A 19,026-nucleotide genomic window follows, 5' to 3' on the forward strand; every position below is an offset into this window, starting at 1 on the left:
GAGGTCTCAGCCTTCTATTTATTCTCAGGACAATTAATGAAGACCCAATTAAGTGTGTCAATGCTATTGTCTTTATGAAATGCGAAAAGGTGTTTACAATTGTTTTTCAATTTAGCAGGCGCATTCCCTCAGCCTCGTTGGCGCAGTTGGCAGCGTGTCAGTCTCATAATCTGAAGGTCGTGAGTTCAAGCCTCACACGAGGCAGGTTTTTCGTAGAATGGACAGCTTCGACATATGTGCGGTCCTCTACCTTCCAGAGACAGCATTGGTAATCCAAAGGTCAAAGGAATAAAGTCTTCAGCACAACAAGTGTTCTTTCCGTGAACTCCAGCTCCCCTCTCTAGTACCGAGACTTGTGCCAGTCAAGGAGCTTAGACTTCAACACCTGCACATTTTCACACCACTAGAATGACATGAAACAGAACAAAGGAAAAAGGGAGGGTATGCTATAAAGATGTTTTGAGACAGTTCTACCTTCTCTCCATCTCTTGAGTAGACGTGAGGGCTGGGCAGCCTCCGAAACTGTTTTACAACAAAACATTCTGTCCCAAGTACTAACCTCATTAGTCTGAAGACAATTAATGAAGACTCAATTAAGGGCGTCAATGCTATTGCCTTTGTGAAATGCGAAAAGATGTTTACATTTTTTCAATTTAGCATGCTTTTTCCCTCAGCCTCGGAAGTTCAGTGGTGATGAGGATAGATGTGATGAGGTGTTTACATTTTTTGTCAAGCCTGACACGAGGCAGGTCTATTGTAGAATGGCCAGCTTGGACATATGTGCAGTCCTCTACCTTCTAGAGAGAGCATTGGTAATGCAAAGGACAAAGGAATAAAGGCTTTAGGAGAACAAGTGTTTTTTTCCGTGAACTCTAGATGCTTAAAGCATATATAAAACCTAAAATTCAAGCCGAACTAAAGCGGACATCCAGGAATTGCGCTCCCCTGTCTAATACCCAAGATGTGTGCCAGTCAAGGAGCTTAGATTTCAGCACCTGCAAATTTTCACACCACTAGAAGGGCATGAAACACAACAAAAGAAAAAGGGAAGGTATGCTATAAAGAAACTGTTTTACCATCCAACAAAACATTCTGTCCCAAGTACTAACCTCAATAGTCTGAAGACAATTAATGAAGACTCAATTAAGGGCGTCAATGCTATTGCCTTTGTGAAATGCGAAAAGATGTTTACATTTTTTCAATTTAGCATGCTTTTTCCCTCAGCCTCGGTAGTTCAGTGGTGATGAGGATAGATGTGATGAGGTGTTTACATTTTTTGTCAAGCCTGACACGAGGCAGGTCTATTGTAGAATGGCCAGCTTGGACATATGTGCGGTCCTCTACCTTCCAGAGACAGCATTGGTAATCCAAAGGTCAAAGGAATAAAGTCTTCAGCACAACAAGTGTTCTTTCCGTGAACTCCAGCTCCCCTCTCTAGTACCGAGATTTGTGCCAGTCAAGGAGCTTAGACTTCAACACCTGCACATTTTCACACCACTAGAATGACATGAAACAGAACAAAGGAAAAAGGGAGGGTATTCTATAAAGATGTTTTGAGACAGTTCTACCTTCTCTCCATCTCTTGAGTAGACGTGAGGGCTGGGCAGCCTCCGAAACTGTTTTACCATCCAACAAAACATTCTGTCCCAAGTACTAACCTCATTAGTCTGAAGACAATTAATGAAGACTCAATTAAGGGCGTCAATGCTATTGCCTTTGTGAAATGCGAAAAGATGTTTACATTTTTTCAATTTAGCATGCTTTTTCCCTCAGCCTCGGTAGTTCAGTGGTGATGAGGATAGATGTGATGAGGTGGTGTTTACATTTTTTGTCAAGCCTGACACGAGGCAGGTCTATTGTAGAATGGCCAGCTTGGACATATGTGCAGTCCTCTACCTTCTAGAGAGAGCATTGGTAATGCAAAGGACAAAGGAATAAAGGCTTTAGGAGAACAAGTGTTTTTTTCCGTGAACTCTAGATGCTTAAAGCATATATAAAACCTAAAATTCAAGCCAAACTAAAGCGGACATCCAGGAATTGCGCTCCCCTGTCTAATACCCAAGATGTGTGCCAGTCAAGGAGCTTAGATTTCAACACCTGCAAATTTTCACACCACTAGAAGGGCATGAAACAGAACAAAGGAAAAAGGGAAGGTATGCTATAAAGATGTTTTAAGACATTTCTACCTTCTCTCCATCTGTTGAGTAGACGTGATGGGTGGACAGCTTCCGAAACAGTTTTACCTTTCAACAAAACATTCTGTCCCAAGTACAAATGTCATTAGTGCGACTGTCCAGTGGTGCAGTGGAACACAATGTGGGCATTGGTAGTTCAGTGGTGATGAGGTTAGTATGTGGTTTAGTATGTAGTACTGATGGACCATCAAGAAAAAGATTCTGTCTACACGCGATGGCGTCTTCAATGGAACTCCTTTTTCCAACATGTGGGCATTGGTGGTTCAGTGGTCGAATTCTAGCCTGCCACGCGGGAGACCCGGGTTCGATTCCCGGCCAATGCAAGCACCTCTTTAAAAGTCTCACAACTCAAAATGAGTGCAGCTTGACTGACTGATATGCAGTAACAGAGGTCTCAGCCTTCTATTTATTCTCAGGACAATTAATGAAGACCCAATTAAGTGTGTCAATGCTATTGTCTTTATGAAATGCGAAAAGGTGTTTGGAAACAGTTTTCCATCAAAACATTCTGTCCCAAGTACTAACTTCATTAGTGTGACTGTCCAGAGGTGCAGTGGAACACAATGTGGGCATTGGTAGTTCAGTGGTGATGAGGTTAGTGTTGGGTTTAGTACGTAGTACTGATGGACCATCAAAAAACATTCTGTCTACACGCGATGGCGTCTTCAATGGAACTCCTTTCTCCGGCACATGGGCATTGGTGGTTCAGTGGTCGAATTCTCGCCTCTGCATCTGCAAATTCTCACCCCACTAGAATGGCATGAAACACAACAAAGGGAAAAAGGAAGGTATGCTATAAAGATGATTTAAGACACTTCTACCTTCTCTCCATCTCTTGAGTAGACACGAGGGTTGGGCAGTTTCCGAAACTGTTTTACCTTTCAGCAAAACATTCTGTCCCAAGTACAAAAAAGATTCTGTCTACACGCGATGGCGTCTTCAATGGAACTCCTTTTTCCAACACGTGGGCATTGGTGGTTCAGTGGTCGAATTCTCGCCTGCCACGCGGGAGACCCGGGTTCGATTCCCGGCCAATGCAAGCACCTCTTTAAAAGTCTCACAACTCAAAATGAGCGCAGCTTGACTGACTGATATGCAGTAACAGAGGTCTCAGCCTTCTATTTATTCTCAGGACAATTAATGAAGACCCAATTAAGTGTGTCAATGCTATTGTCTTTATGAAATGCGAAAAGGTGTTTACAATTGTTTTTCAATTTATCAGGCGCATTCCCTCAGCCTCGTTGGCGCAGTTGGCAGCGAGTCAGTCTCATAATCTGAAGGTCGTGAGTTCAAGCCTCACACGAGGCAGGTTTTTTGTAGAATGGACAGCTTCGACATATGTGCGGTCCTCTACCTTCCAGAGACAGCATTGGTAATCCAAAGGTCAAAGGAATAAAGTCTTCAGCACAACAAGTGTTCTTTCCGTGAACTCCAGCTCCCCTCTCTAGTACCGAGACTTGTGCCAGTCAAGGAGCTTAGACTTCAACACCTGCACATTTTCACACCACTAGAATGACATGAAACAGAACAAAGGAAAAAGGGAGGGTATGCTATAAAGATGTTTTGAGACAGTTCTACCTTCTCTCCATCTCTTGAGTAGACGTGAGGGCTGGGCAGCCTCCGAAACTGTTTTACAACAAAACATTCTGTCCCAAGTACTAACCTCATTAGTCTGAAGACAATTAATGAAGACTCAATTAAGGGCGTCAATGCTATTGCCTTTGTGAAATGCGAAAAGATGTTTACATTTTTTCAATTTAGCATGCTTTTTCCCTCAGCCTCGGAAGTTCAGTGGTGATGAGGATAGATGTGATGAGGTGTTTACATTTTTTGTCAAGCCTGACACGAGGCAGGTCTATTGTAGAATGGCCAGCTTGGACATATGTGCAGTCCTCTACCTTCTAGAGAGAGCATTGGTAATGCAAAGGACAAAGGAATAAAGGCTTTAGGAGAACAAGTGTTTTTTTCCGTGAACTCTAGATGCTTAAAGCATATATAAAACCTAAAATTCAAGCCGAACTAAAGCGGACATCCAGGAATTGCGCTCCCCTGTCTAATACCCAAGATGTGTGCCAGTCAAGGAGCTTAGATTTCAACACCTGCAAATTTTCACACCACTAGAAGGGCATGAAACACAACAAAAGAAAAAGGGAAGGTATGCTATAAAGAAACTGTTTTACCATCCAACAAAACATTCTGTCCCAAGTACTAACCTCAATAGTCTGAAGACAATTAATGAAGACTCAATTAAGGGCGTCAATGCTATTGCCTTTGTGAAATGCGAAAAGATGTTTACATTTTTTCAATTTAGCATGCTTTTTCCCTCAGCCTCGGTAGTTCAGTGGTGATGAGGATAGATGTGATGAGGTGTTTACATTTTTTGTCAAGCCTGACACGAGGCAGGTCTATTGTAGAATGGCCAGCTTGGACATATGTGCGGTCCTCTACCTTCCAGAGACAGCATTGGTAATCCAAAGGTCAAAGGAATAAAGTCTTCAGCACAACAAGTGTTCTTTCCGTGAACTCCAGCTCCCCTCTCTAGTACCGAGATTTGTGCCAGTCAAGGAGCTTAGACTTCAACACCTGCACATTTTCACACCACTAGAATGACATGAAACAGAACAAAGGAAAAAGGGAGGGTATTCTATAAAGATGTTTTGAGACAGTTCTACCTTCTCTCCATCTCTTGAGTAGACGTGAGGGCTGGGCAGCCTCCGAAACTGTTTTACCATCCAACAAAACATTCTGTCCCAAGTACTAACCTCATTAGTCTGAAGACAATTAATGAAGACTCAATTAAGGGCGTCAATGCTATTGCCTTTGTGAAATGCGAAAAGATGTTTACATTTTTTCAATTTAGCATGCTTTTTCCCTCAGCCTCGGTAGTTCAGTGGTGATGAGGATAGATGTGATGAGGTGGTGTTTACATTTTTTGTCAAGCCTGACACGAGGCAGGTCTATTGTAGAATGGCCAGCTTGGACATATGTGCAGTCCTCTACCTTCTAGAGAGAGCATTGGTAATGCAAAGGACAAAGGAATAAAGGCTTTAGGAGAACAAGTGTTTTTTTCCGTGAACTCTAGATGCTTAAAGCATATATAAAACCTAAAATTCAAGCCAAACTAAAGCGGACATCCAGGAATTGCGCTCCCCTGTCTAATACCCAAGATGTGTGCCAGTCAAGGAGCTTAGATTTCAACACCTGCAAATTTTCACACCACTAGAAGGGCATGAAACAGAACAAAGGAAAAAGGGAAGGTATGCTATAAAGATGTTTTAAGACATTTCTACCTTCTCTCCATCTGTTGAGTAGACGTGATGGGTGGACAGCTTCCGAAACAGTTTTACCTTTCAACAAAACATTCTGTCCCAAGTACAAATGTCATTAGTGCGACTGTCCAGTGGTGCAGTGGAACACAATGTGGGCATTGGTAGTTCAGTGGTGATGAGGTTAGTATGTGGTTTAGTACGTAGTACTGATGGACCATCAAAAAACATTCTGTCTACACGCGATGGCGTCTTCAATGGAACTCCTTTCTCCGGCACATGGGCATTGGTGGTTCAGTGGTCGAATTCTCGCCTCTGCATCTGCAAATTCTCACCCCACTAGAATGGCATGAAACACAACAAAGGGAAAAAGGAAGGTATGCTATAAAGATGATTTAAGACACTTCTACCTTCTCTCCATCTCTTGAGTAGACACGAGGGTTGGGCAGTTTCCGAAACTGTTTTACCTTTCAGCAAAACATTCTGTCCCAAGTACAAATGTCATTAGTGCGACTGTCCAGTGGTGCAGTGGAACACAATGTGGGCATTGGTAGTTCAGTGGTGATGAGGTTAGTATGTGGTTTAGTATGTAGTACTGATGGACCATCAAGAAAAAGATTCTGTCTACACGCGATGGCGTCTTCAATGGAACTCCTTTTTCCAACACGTGGGCATTGGTGGTTCAGTGGTCGAATTCTCGCCTGCCACGCGGGAGACCCGGGTTCGATTCCCGGCCAATGCAAGCACCTCTTTAAAAGTCTCACAACTCAAAATGAGTGCAGCTTGACTGACTGATATGCAGTAACAGAGGTCTCAGCCTTCTATTTATTCTCAGGACAATTAATGAAGACCCAATTAAGTGTGTCAATGCTATTGTCTTTATGAAATGCGAAAAGGTGTTTACAATTGTTTTTCAATTTAGCAGGCGCATTCCCTCAGCCTCGTTGGCGCAGTTGGCAGCGTGTCAGTCTCATAATCTGAAGGTCGTGAGTTCAAGCCTCACACGAGGCAGGTTTTTCGTAGAATGGACAGCTTCGACATATGTGCGGTCCTCTACCTTCCAGAGACAGCATTGGTAATCCAAAGGTCAAAGGAATAAAGTCTTCAGCACAACAAGTGTTCTTTCCGTGAACTCCAGCTCCCCTCTCTAGTACCGAGACTTGTGCCAGTCAAGGAGCTTAGACTTCAACACCTGCACATTTTCACACCACTAGAATGACATGAAACAGAACAAAGGAAAAAGGGAGGGTATGCTATAAAGATGTTTTGAGACAGTTCTACCTTCTCTCCATCTCTTGAGTAGACGTGAGGGCTGGGCAGCCTCCGAAACTGTTTTACAACAAAACATTCTGTCCCAAGTACTAACCTCATTAGTCTGAAGACAATTAATGAAGACTCAATTAAGGGCGTCAATGCTATTGCCTTTGTGAAATGCGAAAAGATGTTTACATTTTTTCAATTTAGCATGCTTTTTCCCTCAGCCTCGGAAGTTCAGTGGTGATGAGGATAGATGTGATGAGGTGTTTACATTTTTTGTCAAGCCTGACACGAGGCAGGTCTATTGTAGAATGGCCAGCTTGGACATATGTGCAGTCCTCTACCTTCTAGAGAGAGCATTGGTAATGCAAAGGACAAAGGAATAAAGGCTTTAGGAGAACAAGTGTTTTTTTCCGTGAACTCTAGATGCTTAAAGCATATATAAAACCTAAAATTCAAGCCGAACTAAAGCGGACATCCAGGAATTGCGCTCCCCTGTCTAATACCCAAGATGTGTGCCAGTCAAGGAGCTTAGATTTCAACACCTGCAAATTTTCACACCACTAGAAGGGCATGAAACACAACAAAAGAAAAAGGGAAGGTATGCTATAAAGAAACTGTTTTACCATCCAACAAAACATTCTGTCCCAAGTACTAACCTCAATAGTCTGAAGACAATTAATGAAGACTCAATTAAGGGCGTCAATGCTATTGCCTTTGTGAAATGCGAAAAGATGTTTACATTTTTTCAATTTAGCATGCTTTTTCCCTCAGCCTCGGTAGTTCAGTGGTGATGAGGATAGATGTGATGAGGTGTTTACATTTTTTGTCAAGCCTGACACGAGGCAGGTCTATTGTAGAATGGCCAGCTTGGACATATGTGCGGTCCTCTACCTTCCAGAGACAGCATTGGTAATCCAAAGGTCAAAGGAATAAAGTCTTCAGCACAACAAGTGTTCTTTCCGTGAACTCCAGCTCCCCTCTCTAGTACCGAGATTTGTGCCAGTCAAGGAGCTTAGACTTCAACACCTGCACATTTTCACACCACTAGAATGACATGAAACAGAACAAAGGAAAAAGGGAGGGTATTCTATAAAGATGTTTTGAGACAGTTCTACCTTCTCTCCATCTCTTGAGTAGACGTGAGGGCTGGGCAGCCTCCGAAACTGTTTTACCATCCAACAAAACATTCTGTCCCAAGTACTAACCTCATTAGTCTGAAGACAATTAATGAAGACTCAATTAAGGGCGTCAATGCTATTGCCTTTGTGAAATGCGAAAAGATGTTTACATTTTTTCAATTTAGCATGCTTTTTCCCTCAGCCTCGGTAGTTCAGTGGTGATGAGGATAGATGTGATGAGGTGGTGTTTACATTTTTTGTCAAGCCTGACACGAGGCAGGTCTATTGTAGAATGGCCAGCTTGGACATATGTGCAGTCCTCTACCTTCTAGAGAGAGCATTGGTAATGCAAAGGACAAAGGAATAAAGGCTTTAGGAGAACAAGTGTTTTTTTCCGTGAACTCTAGATGCTTAAAGCATATATAAAACCTAAAATTCAAGCCAAACTAAAGCGGACATCCAGGAATTGCGCTCCCCTGTCTAATACCCAAGATGTGTGCCAGTCAAGGAGCTTAGATTTCAACACCTGCAAATTTTCACACCACTAGAAGGGCATGAAACAGAACAAAGGAAAAAGGGAAGGTATGCTATAAAGATGTTTTAAGACATTTCTACCTTCTCTCCATCTGTTGAGTAGACGTGATGGGTGGACAGCTTCCGAAACAGTTTTACCTTTCAACAAAACATTCTGTCCCAAGTACAAATGTCATTAGTGCGACTGTCCAGTGGTGCAGTGGAACACAATGTGGGCATTGGTAGTTCAGTGGTGATGAGGTTAGTATGTGGTTTAGTACGTAGTACTGATGGACCATCAAAAAACATTCTGTCTACACGCAATGGCGTCTTCAATGGAACTCCTTTCTCCGGCACATGGGCATTGGTGGTTCAGTGGTCGAATTCTCGCCTCTGCATCTGCAAATTCTCACCCCACTAGAATGGCATGAAACACAACAAAGGGAAAAAGGAAGGTATGCTATAAAGATGATTTAAGACACTTCTACCTTCTCTCCATCTCTTGAGTAGACACGAGGGTTGGGCAGTTTCCGAAACTGTTTTACCTTTCAGCAAAACATTCTGTCCCAAGTACAAATGTCATTAGTGCGACTGTCCAGTGGTGCAGTGGAACACAATGTGGGCATTGGTAGTTCAGTGGTGATGAGGTTAGTATGTGGTTTAGTATGTAGTACTGATGGACCATCAAGAAAAAGATTCTGTCTACACGCGATGGCGTCTTCAATGGAACTCCTTTTTCCAACACGTGGGCATTGGTGGTTCAGTGGTCGAATTCTCGCCTGCCACGCGGGAGACCCGGGTTCGATTCCCGGCCAATGCAAGCACCTCTTTAAAAGTCTCACAACTCAAAATGAGCGCAGCTTGACTGACTGATATGCAGTAACAGAGGTCTCAGCCTTCTATTTATTCTCAGGACAATTAATGAAGACCCAATTAAGTGTGTCAATGCTATTGTCTTTATGAAATGCGAAAAGGTGTTTACAATTGTTTTTCAATTTAGCAGGCGCATTCCCTCAGCCTCGTTGGCGCAGTTGGCAGCGCGTCAGTCTCATAATCTGAAGGTCGTGAGTTCAAGCCTCACACGAGGCAGGTTTTTCGTAGAATGGACAGCTTCGACATATGTGCGTTCCTCTACCTTCCAGAGACAGCATTGGTAATCCAAAGGTCAAAGGAATAAAGTCTTCAGCACAACAAGTGTTCTTTCCGTGAACTCCAGCTCCCCTCTCTAGTACCGAGACTTGTGCCAGTCAAGGAGCTTATACTTCAACACCTGCACATTTTCACACCACTAGAATGACATGAAACAGAACAAAGGAAAAAGGGAGGGTATGCTATAAAGATGTTTTGAGACAGTTCTACCTTCTCTCCATCTCTTGAGTAGACTTGAGGGCTGGGCAGCCTCCGAAACTGTTTTACAACAAAACATTCTGTCCCAAGTACTAACCTCAATAGTCTGAAGACAATTAATGAAGACTCAATTAAGGGCGTCAATGCTATTGCCTTTGTGAAATGCGAAAAGATGTTTACATTTTTTCAATTTAGCATGCTTTTTCCCTCAGCCACGCTGAGGGTCACGTGTAGGTGATGAGGATAGATGTGATGAGGTGTTTACATTTTTTGTCAAGCCTGACACGAGGCAGGTCTATTGTAGAATGGCCAGCTTGGACATATGTGCAGTCCTCTACCTTCTAGAGAGAGCATTGGTAATGGAAAGGACAAAGGAATAAAGGCTTTAGGAGAACAAGTGTTTTTTTCCGTGAACTCTAGATGCTTAAAGCATATATAAAACCTAAAATTCAAGCCAAACTAAAGCGGACATCCAGGAATTGCGCTCCCCTGTCTAATACCCAAGCTGTGTGCCAGTCAAGGAGCTTAGATTTCAACACCTGCAAATTTTCACACCACTAGAAGGGCATGAAACAGAACAAAGGAAAAAGGGAAGGTATGCTATAAAGATGTTTTAAAACATTTCTACCTTCTCTCCATCTCTTGAGTAGACGTGATGGGTGGACAGCTTCCGAAACAGTTTTCCATCAAAACATTCTGTCCCAAGTACTAACTTCATTAGTGTGACTGTCCAGAGGTGCAGTGGAACACAATGTGGGCATTGGTAGTTCAGTGGTGATGAGGTTAGTGTTGGGTTTAGTACGTAGTACTGATGGACCATCAAAAAACATTCTGTCTACACGCGATGGCGTCTTCAATGGAACTCCTTTCTCCGGCACATGGGCATTGGTGGTTCAGTGGTCGAATTCTCGCCTCTGCATCTGCAAATTCTCACCCCACTAGAATGGCATGAAACACAACAAAGGGAAAAAGGAAGGTATGCTATAAAGATGATTTAAGACACTTCTACCTTCTCTCCATCTCTTGAGTAGACACGAGGGTTGGGCAGTTTCCGAAACTGTTTTACCTTTCAGCAAAACATTCTGTCCCAAGTACAAAAAAGATTCTGTCTACACGCGATGGCGTCTTCAATGGAACTCCTTTTTCCAACACGTGGGCATTGGTGGTTCAGTGGTCGAATTCTCGCCTGCCACGCGGGAGACCCGGGTTCGATTCCCGGCCAATGCAAGCACCTCTTTAAAAGTCTCACAACTCAAAATGAGCGCAGCTTGACTGACTGATATGCAGTAACAGAGGTCTCAGCCTTCTATTTATTCTCAGGACAATTAATGAAGACCCAATTAAGTGTGTCAATGCTATTGTCTTTATGAAATGCGAAAAGGTGTTTACAATTGTTTTTCAATTTAGCAGGCGCATTCCCTCAGCCTCGTTGGCGCAGTTGGCAGCGCGTCAGTCTCATAATCTGAAGGTCGTGAGTTCAAGCCTCACACGAGGCAGGTTTTTCGTAGAATGGACAGCTTCGACATATGTGCGGTCCTCTACCTTCCAGAGACAGCATTGGTAATCCAAAGGTCAAAGGAATAAAGTCTTCAGCACAACAAGTGTTCTTTCCGTGAACTCCAGCTCCCCTCTCTAGTACCGAGACTTGTGCCAGTCAAGGAGCTTATACTTCAACACCTGCACATTTTCACACCACTAGAATGACATGAAACAGAACAAAGGAAAAAGGGAGGGTATGCTATAAAGATGTTTTGAGACAGTTCTACCTTCTCTCCATCTCTTGAGTAGACGTGAGGGCTGGGCAGCCTCCGAAACTGTTTTACAACAAAACATTCTGTCCCAAGTACTAACCTCATTAGTCTGAAGACAATTAATGAAGACTCAATTAAGGGCGTCAATGCTATTGCCTTTGTGAAATGCGAAAAGATGTTTACATTTTTTCAATTTAGCATGCTTTTTCCCTCAGCCTCGGAAGTTCAGTGGTGATGAGGATAGATGTGATGAAGTGTTTACATTTTTTGTCAAGCCTGACACGAGGCAGGTCTATTGTAGAATGGCCAGCTTGGACATATGTGCAGTCCTCTACCTTCTAGAGAGAGCATTGGTAATGCAAAGGACAAAGGAATAAAGGCTTTAGGAGAACAAGTGTTTTTTTCCGTGAACTCTAGATGCTTAAAACATATATAAAACCTAAAATTCAAGCCGAACTAAAGCGGACATCCAGGAATTGCGCTCCCCTGTCTAATACCCAAGATGTGTGCCAGTCAAGGAGCTTAGATTTCAACACCTGCAAATTTTCACACCACTAGAAGGGCATGAAACACAACAAATGAAAAAGGGAAGGTATGCTTTAAAGAAACTGTTTTACCATCCAACAAAACATTCTGTCCCAAGTACTAACCTCAATAGTCTGAAGACAATTAATGAAGACTCAATTAAGGGCGTCAATGCTATTGCCTTTGTGAAATGCGAAAAGATGTTTACATTTTTTCAATTTAGCATGCTTTTTCCCTCAGCCTCGGTAGTTCAGTGGTGATGAGGATAGATGTGATGAGGTGTTTACATTTTTTGTCAAGCCTGACACGAGGCAGGTCTATTGTAGAATGGCCAGCTTGGACATATGTGCGGTCCTCTACCTTCCAGAGACAGCATTGGTAATCCAAAGGTCAAAGGAATAAAGTCTTCAGCACAACAAGTGTTCTTTCCGTGAACTCCAGCTCCCCTCTCTAGTACCGAGATTTGTGCCAGTCAAGGAGCTTAGACTTCAACACCTGCACATTTTCACACCACTAGAATGACATGAAACAGAACAAAGGAAAAAGGGAGGGTATTCTATAAAGATGTTTTGAGACAGTTCTACCTTCTCTCCATCTCTTGAGTAGACGTGAGGGCTGGGCAGCCTCCGAAACTGTTTTACCATCCAACAAAACATTCTGTCCCAAGTACTAACCTCATTAGTCTGAAGACAATTAATGAAGACTCAATTAAGGGCGTCAATGCTATTGCCTTTGTGAAATGCGAAAAGATGTTTACATTTTTTCAATTTAGCATGCTTTTTCCCTCAGCCTCGGTAGTTCAGTGGTGATGAGGATAGATGTGATGAGGTGGTGTTTACATTTTTTGTCAAGCCTGACACGAGGCAGGTCTATTGTAGAATGGCCAGCTTGGACATATGTGCAGTCCTCTACCTTCTAAAGAGAGCATTGGTAATGCAAAGGACAAAGGAATAAAGGCTTTAGGAGAACAAGTGTTTTTTTCCGTGAACTCTAGATGCTTAAAGCATATATAAAACCTAAAATTCAAGCCAAACTAAAGCGGACATCCAGGAATTGCGCTCCCCTGTCTAATACCCAAGATGTGTGCCAGTCAAGGAGCTTAGATTTCAACACCTGCAAATTTTCACACCACTAGAAGGGCATGAAACAGAACAAAGGAAAAAGGGAAGGTATGCTATAAAGATGATTTAAGACACTTCTACCTTCTTTCCATCTCTTGAGTAGACACGAGGGATGGGCAGTTTCCGAAACTGTTTTACCTTTCAGCAAAACATTCTGTCCCAAGTACAAATGTCATTAGTGCGACTGTCCAGTGGTGCAGTGGAACACAATGTGGGCATTGGTAGTTCAGTGGTGATGAGGTTAGTGTTGGGTTTAGTACGTAGTACTGATGGACCATCAAAAAACATTCTGTCTACACGCGATGGCGTCTTCAATGGAACTCCTTTCTCCAGCACATGGGCATTGGTGGTTCAGTGGTCGAATTCTCGCCTCTGCATCTGCAAATTCTCACCCCACTAGAATGGCATGAAACACAACAAAGGGAAAAAGGAAGGTATGCTATAAAGATGATTTAAGACACTTCTACCTTCTCTCCATCTCTTGAGTAGACACGAGGGATGGGCAGTTTCCGAAACTGTTTTACCTTTCAGCAAAACATTCTGTCCCAAGTACAAATGTCATTAGTGTGACTGTCCAGAGGTGCAGTGGAACACAATGTGGGCATTGGTAGTTCAGTGGTGATGAGGTTAGTGTTGGGTTTAGTACGTAGTACTGATGGACCATCAAAAAACATTCTGTCTACACGCGATGGCGTCTTCAATGGAACTCCTTTCTCCGGCACATGGGCATTGGTGGTTCAGTGGTCGAATTCTCGCCTCTGCATCTGCAAATTCTCACCCCACTAGAATGGCATGAAACACAACAAAGGGAAAAAGGAAGGTATGCTATAAAGATGATTTAAGACACTTCTACCTTCTCTCCATCTCTTGAGTAGACACGAGGGTTGGGCAGTTTCCGAAACTGTTTTACCTTTCAGCAAAACATTCTGTCCCAAGTACAAAAAAGATTCTGTCTACACGCGATGGCGTCTTCAATGGAACTCCTTTTTCCAACACGTGGGCATTGGTGGTTCAGTGGTCGAATTCTCGCCTGCCACGCGGGAGACCCGGGTTCGATTCCCGGCCAATGCAAGCACCTCTTTAAAAGTCTCACAACTCAAAATGAGCGCAGCTTGACTGACTGATATGCAGTAACAGAGGTCTCAGCCTTCTATTTATTCTCAGGACAATTAATGAAGACCCAATTAAGTGTGTCAATGCTATTGTCTTTATGAAATGCGAAAAGGTGTTTACAATTGTTTTTCAATTTAGCAGGCGCATTCCCTCAGCCTCGTTGGCGCAGTTGGCAGCGTGTCAGTCTCATAATCTGAAGGTCGTGAGTTCAAGCCTCACACGAGGCAGGTTTTTCGTAGAATGGACAGCTTCGACATATGTGCGGTCCTCTACCTTCCAGAGACAGCATTGGTAATCCAAAGGTCAAAGGAATAAAGTCTTCAGCACAACAAGTGTTCTTTCCGTGAACTCTCACTAGAATGACATGAAACAGAACAAAGGAAAAAGGGAGGGTATTCTATAAAGATGTTTTGAGACAGTTCTACCTTCTCTCCATCTCTTGAGTAGACGTGAGGGCTGGGCAGCCTCCGAAACTGTTTTACCATCCAACAAAACATTCTGTCCCAAGTACTAACCTCATTAGTCTGAAGACAATTAATGAAGACTCAATTAAGGGCGTCAATGCTATTGCCTTTGTGAAATGCGAAAAGATGTTTACATTTTTTCAATTTAGCATGCTTTTTCCCTCAGCCTCGGAAGTTCAGTGGTGATGAGGATAGATGTGATGAGGTGTTTACATTTTTTGTCAAGCCTGACACGAGGCAGGTCTATTGTAGAATGGCCAGCTTGGACATATGTGCAGTCCTCTACCTTCTAGAGAGAGCATTGGTAATGCAAAGGACAAAGGAATAAAGGCTTTAGGAGAACAAGTGTTTTTTTCCGTGAACTCTAGATGCTTAAAGCATATATAAAACCTAAAATTCAAGCCGAACTAAAGCGGACATCCAGGAATTGCGCTCCCCTGTCTAATACCCAAGATGTGTGCCAGTCAAGGAGCTTAGATTTCAGCACCTGCAAATTTTCACACCACTAGAAGGGCATGAAACACAACAAAAGAAAAAGGGAAGGTATGCTATAAAGATGATTTAAGACACTTCTACCTTCTCTCCATCTGTTGAGTAGACGTGATGGGTGGACAGCTTCCGAAACAGTTTTACCATCCAACAAAACATTCTGTCCCAAGTACTAACCTCAATAGTCTGAAGACAATTAATGAAGACTCAATTAAGGGCGTCAATGCTATTGCCTTTGTGAAATGCGAAAAGATGTTTACATTTTTTCAATTTAGCATGCTTTTTCCCTCAGCCTCGGTAGTTCAGTGGTGATGAGGATAGATGTGATGAGGTGTTTACATTTTTTGTCAAGCCTGACACGAGGCAGGTCTATTGTAGAATGGCCAGCTTGGACATATGTGCGGTCCTCTACCTTCCAGAGACAGCATTGGTAATCCAAAGGTCAAAGGAATAAAGTCTTCAGCACAACAAGTGTTCTTTCCGTGAACTCCAGCTCCCCTCTCTAGTACCGAGATTTGTGCCAGTCAAGGAGCTTAGACTTCAACACCTGCACATTTTCACACCACTAGAATGACATGAAACAGAACAAAGGAAAAAGGGAGGGTATTCTATAAAGATGTTTTGAGACAGTTCTACCTTCTCTCCATCTCTTGAGTAGACGTGAGGGCTGGGCAGCCTCCGAAACTGTTTTACCATCCAACAAAACATTCTGTCCCAAGTACTAACCTCATTAGTCTGAAGACAATTAATGAAGACTCAATTAAGGGCGTCAATGCTATTGCCTTTGTGAAATGCGAAAAGATGTTTACATTTTTTCAATTTAGCATGCTTTTTCCCTCAGCCTCGGTAGTTCAGTGGTGATGAGGATAGATGTGATGAGGTGGTGTTTACATTTTTTGTCAAGCCTGACACGAGGCAGGTCTATTGTAGAATGGCCAGCTTGGACATATGTGCAGTCCTCTACCTTCTAAAGAGAGCATTGGTAATGCAAAGGACAAAGGAATAAAGGCTTTAGGAGAACAAGTGTTTTTTTCCGTGAACTCTAGATGCTTAAAGCATATATAAAACCTAAAATTCAAGCCAAACTAAAGCGGACATCCAGGAATTGCGCTCCCCTGTCTAATACCCAAGATGTGTGCCAGTCAAGGAGCTTAGATTTCAACACCTGCAAATTTTCACACCACTAGAAGGGCATGAAACAGAACAAAGGAAAAAGGGAAGGTATGCTATAAAGATGATTTAAGACACTTCTACCTTCTTTCCATCTCTTGAGTAGACACGAGGGATGGGCAGTTTCCGAAACTGTTTTACCTTTCAGCAAAACATTCTGTCCCAAGTACAAATGTCATTAGTGCGACTGTCCAGTGGTGCAGTGGAACACAATGTGGGCATTGGTAGTTCAGTGGTGATGAGGTTAGTGTTGGGTTTAGTACGTAGTACTGATGGACCATCAAAAAACATTCTGTCTACACGCGATGGCGTCTTCAATGGAACTCCTTTCTCCGGCACATGGGCATTGGTGGTTCAGTGGTCGAATTCTCGCCTCTGCATCTGCAAATTCTCACCCCACTAGAATGGCATGAAACACAACAAAGGGAAAAAGGAAGGTATGCTATAAAGATGATTTAAGACACTTCTACCTTCTCTCCATCTCTTGAGTAGACACGAGGGTTGGGCAGTTTTCGAAACTGTTTTACCTTTCAGCAAAACATTCTGTCCCAAGTACAAATGTCATTAGTGCGACTGTCCAGTGGTGCAGTGGAACACAATGTGGGCATTGGTAGTTCAGTGGTGATGAGGTTAGTATGTGGTTTAGTATGTAGTACTGATGGACCATCAAGAAAAAGATTCTGTCTACACGCGATGGCGTCTTCAATGGAACTCCTTTTTCCAACACGTGGGCATTGGTGGTTCAGCGGTCGAATTCTCGCCTGCTACGCGGGAGACCCGGGTTCGATTCCCGGCCAATGCAAGCACCTCTTTAAAAGTCTCACAACTCAAAATGAGCGCAGCTTGACTGACTGATATGCAGTAACAGAGGTCTCAGCCTTCTATTTATTCTCAGGACAATTAATGAAGACCCAATTAAGTGTGTCAATGCTATTGTCTTTATGAAATGCGAAAAGGTGATTACAATTGTTTTTCAATTTAGCAGGCGCATTCCCTCAGCCTCGTTGGCGCAGTTGGCAGCGCGTCAGTCTCATAATCTGAAGGTCGTGAGTTCAAGCCTCACACGAGGCAGGTTTTTCGTAGAATGGACAGCTTCGACATATGTGCGGTCCTCTACCTTCCAGAGACAGCATTGGTAATCCAAAGGTCAAAGGAATAAAGTCTTCAGCACAACAAGTGTTCTTTCCGTGAACTCCAGCTCCCCTCTCTAGTACCGAGACTTGTGCCAGTCAAGGAGCTTAGACTTCAACACCTGCACATTTTCACACCACTAGAATGACATGAAACAGAACAAAGGAAAAAGGGAGGGTATGCTATAAAGATGTTTTGAGACAGTTCTACCTTCTCTCCATCTCTTGAGTAGACTTGAGGGCTGGGCAGCCTCCGAAACTGTTTTACAACAAAACATTCTGTCCCAAGTACTAACCTCAATAGTCTGAAGACAATTAATGAAGACTCAATTAAGGGCGTCAATGCTATTGCCTTTGTGAAATGCGAAAAGATGTTTACATTTTTTCAATTTAGCATGCTTTTTCCCTCAGCCACGCTGAGGGTCACGTGTAGGTGATGAGGATAGATGTGATGAGGTGTTTACATTTTTTGTCAAGCCTGACACGAGGCAGGTCTATTGTAGAATGGCCAGCTTGGACATATGTGCAGTCCTCTACCTTCTAGAGAGAGCATTGGTAATGGAAAGGACAAAGGAATAAAGGCTTTAGGAGAACAAGTGTTTTTTTCCGTGAACTCTAGATGCTTAAAGCATATATAAAACCTAAAATTCAAGCCAAACTAAAGCGGACATCCAGGAATTGCGCTCCCCTGTCTAATACCCAAGCTGTGTGCCAGTCAAGGAGCTTAGATTTCAACACCTGCAAATTTTCACACCACTAGAAGGGCATGAAACAGAACAAAGGAAAAAGGGAAGGTATGCTATAAAGATGTTTTAAACATTTCTACCTTCTCTCCATCTCTTGAGTAGACGTGATGGGTGGACAGCTTCCGAAACAGTTTTCCAACAAAACATTCTGTCCCAAGTACTAACTTCATTAGTGTGACTGTCCAGAGGTGCAGTGGAACACAATGTGGGCATTGGTAGTTCAGTGGTGATGAGGTTAGTGTTGGGTTTAGTACGTAGTACTGATGGACCATCAAAAAACATTCTGTCTACACGCGATGGCGTCTTCAATGGAACTCCTTTCTCCGGCACATGGGCATTGGTGGTTCAGTGGTCGAATTCTCGCCTCTGCATCTGCAAATTCTCACCCCACTAGAATGGCATGAAACACAACAAAGGGAAAAAGGAAGGTATGCTATAAAGATGATTTATGACACTTCTACCTTCTCTCCATCTCTTGAGTAGACACGAGGGTTGGGCAGTTTCCGAAACTGTTTTACCTTTCAGCAAAACATTCTGTCCCAAGTACAAAAAAGATTCTGTCTACACGCGATGGCGTCTTCAATGGAACTCCTTTTTCCAACACGTGGGCATTGGTGGTTCAGTGGTCGAATTCTCGCCTGCCACGTGGGAGACCCGGGTTCGATTCCCGGCCAATGCAAGCACCTCTTTAAAAGTCTCACAACTCAAAATGAGCGCAGCTTGACTGACTGATATGCAGTAACAGAGGTCTCAGCCTTCTATTTATTCTCAGGACAATTAATGAAGACCCAATTAAGTGTGTCAATGCTATTGTCTTT

General features: G+C 43.1%; 13 non-coding genes across 13 annotated transcripts; all 13 read left to right on the plus strand.

Moving 5' to 3' along the window:
• The first annotated feature begins 131 nt into the window (after positions 1 to 131).
• Positions 132 to 204, plus strand: trnam-cau (transfer RNA methionine (anticodon CAU)). Its single transcript has one exon. It is a non-coding gene; the product is annotated as a tRNA-Met (tRNA).
• Positions 205 to 3,163: 2,959 nt separating this feature from the next.
• Positions 3,164 to 3,234, plus strand: trnag-gcc (transfer RNA glycine (anticodon GCC)). Its single transcript has one exon. It is a non-coding gene; the product is annotated as a tRNA-Gly (tRNA).
• Positions 3,235 to 3,430: 196 nt separating this feature from the next.
• Positions 3,431 to 3,503, plus strand: trnam-cau (transfer RNA methionine (anticodon CAU)). The gene has a single exon. It is a non-coding gene; the product is annotated as a tRNA-Met (tRNA).
• Positions 3,504 to 6,132: 2,629 nt separating this feature from the next.
• On the plus strand, positions 6,133 to 6,203 carry trnag-gcc (transfer RNA glycine (anticodon GCC)). The gene has a single exon. It is a non-coding gene; the product is annotated as a tRNA-Gly (tRNA).
• A 196-nt stretch (positions 6,204 to 6,399) lies between these two features.
• trnam-cau (transfer RNA methionine (anticodon CAU)) lies at positions 6,400 to 6,472 on the plus strand. Its single transcript has one exon. It is a non-coding gene; the product is annotated as a tRNA-Met (tRNA).
• Positions 6,473 to 9,101: 2,629 nt separating this feature from the next.
• trnag-gcc (transfer RNA glycine (anticodon GCC)) lies at positions 9,102 to 9,172 on the plus strand. Its single transcript has one exon. It is a non-coding gene; the product is annotated as a tRNA-Gly (tRNA).
• Positions 9,173 to 9,368: 196 nt separating this feature from the next.
• On the plus strand, positions 9,369 to 9,441 carry trnam-cau (transfer RNA methionine (anticodon CAU)). Its single transcript has one exon. It is a non-coding gene; the product is annotated as a tRNA-Met (tRNA).
• A 1,414-nt stretch (positions 9,442 to 10,855) lies between these two features.
• On the plus strand, positions 10,856 to 10,926 carry trnag-gcc (transfer RNA glycine (anticodon GCC)). The gene has a single exon. It is a non-coding gene; the product is annotated as a tRNA-Gly (tRNA).
• Positions 10,927 to 11,122: 196 nt separating this feature from the next.
• trnam-cau (transfer RNA methionine (anticodon CAU)) lies at positions 11,123 to 11,195 on the plus strand. The gene has a single exon. It is a non-coding gene; the product is annotated as a tRNA-Met (tRNA).
• Positions 11,196 to 14,096: 2,901 nt separating this feature from the next.
• On the plus strand, positions 14,097 to 14,167 carry trnag-gcc (transfer RNA glycine (anticodon GCC)). The gene has a single exon. It is a non-coding gene; the product is annotated as a tRNA-Gly (tRNA).
• Positions 14,168 to 14,363: 196 nt separating this feature from the next.
• On the plus strand, positions 14,364 to 14,436 carry trnam-cau (transfer RNA methionine (anticodon CAU)). The gene has a single exon. It is a non-coding gene; the product is annotated as a tRNA-Met (tRNA).
• A 2,894-nt stretch (positions 14,437 to 17,330) lies between these two features.
• trnam-cau (transfer RNA methionine (anticodon CAU)) lies at positions 17,331 to 17,403 on the plus strand. Its single transcript has one exon. It is a non-coding gene; the product is annotated as a tRNA-Met (tRNA).
• Positions 17,404 to 18,816: 1,413 nt separating this feature from the next.
• trnag-gcc (transfer RNA glycine (anticodon GCC)) lies at positions 18,817 to 18,887 on the plus strand. The gene has a single exon. It is a non-coding gene; the product is annotated as a tRNA-Gly (tRNA).
• The last annotated feature ends 139 nt before the right edge of the window (positions 18,888 to 19,026 follow it).

This window comes from Channa argus, unplaced genomic scaffold, assembly GCF_033026475.1.
Source record: "Channa argus isolate prfri unplaced genomic scaffold, Channa argus male v1.0 Contig022, whole genome shotgun sequence".
Classification (NCBI taxonomy): Eukaryota; Metazoa; Chordata; class Actinopteri; order Anabantiformes; family Channidae; genus Channa; species Channa argus.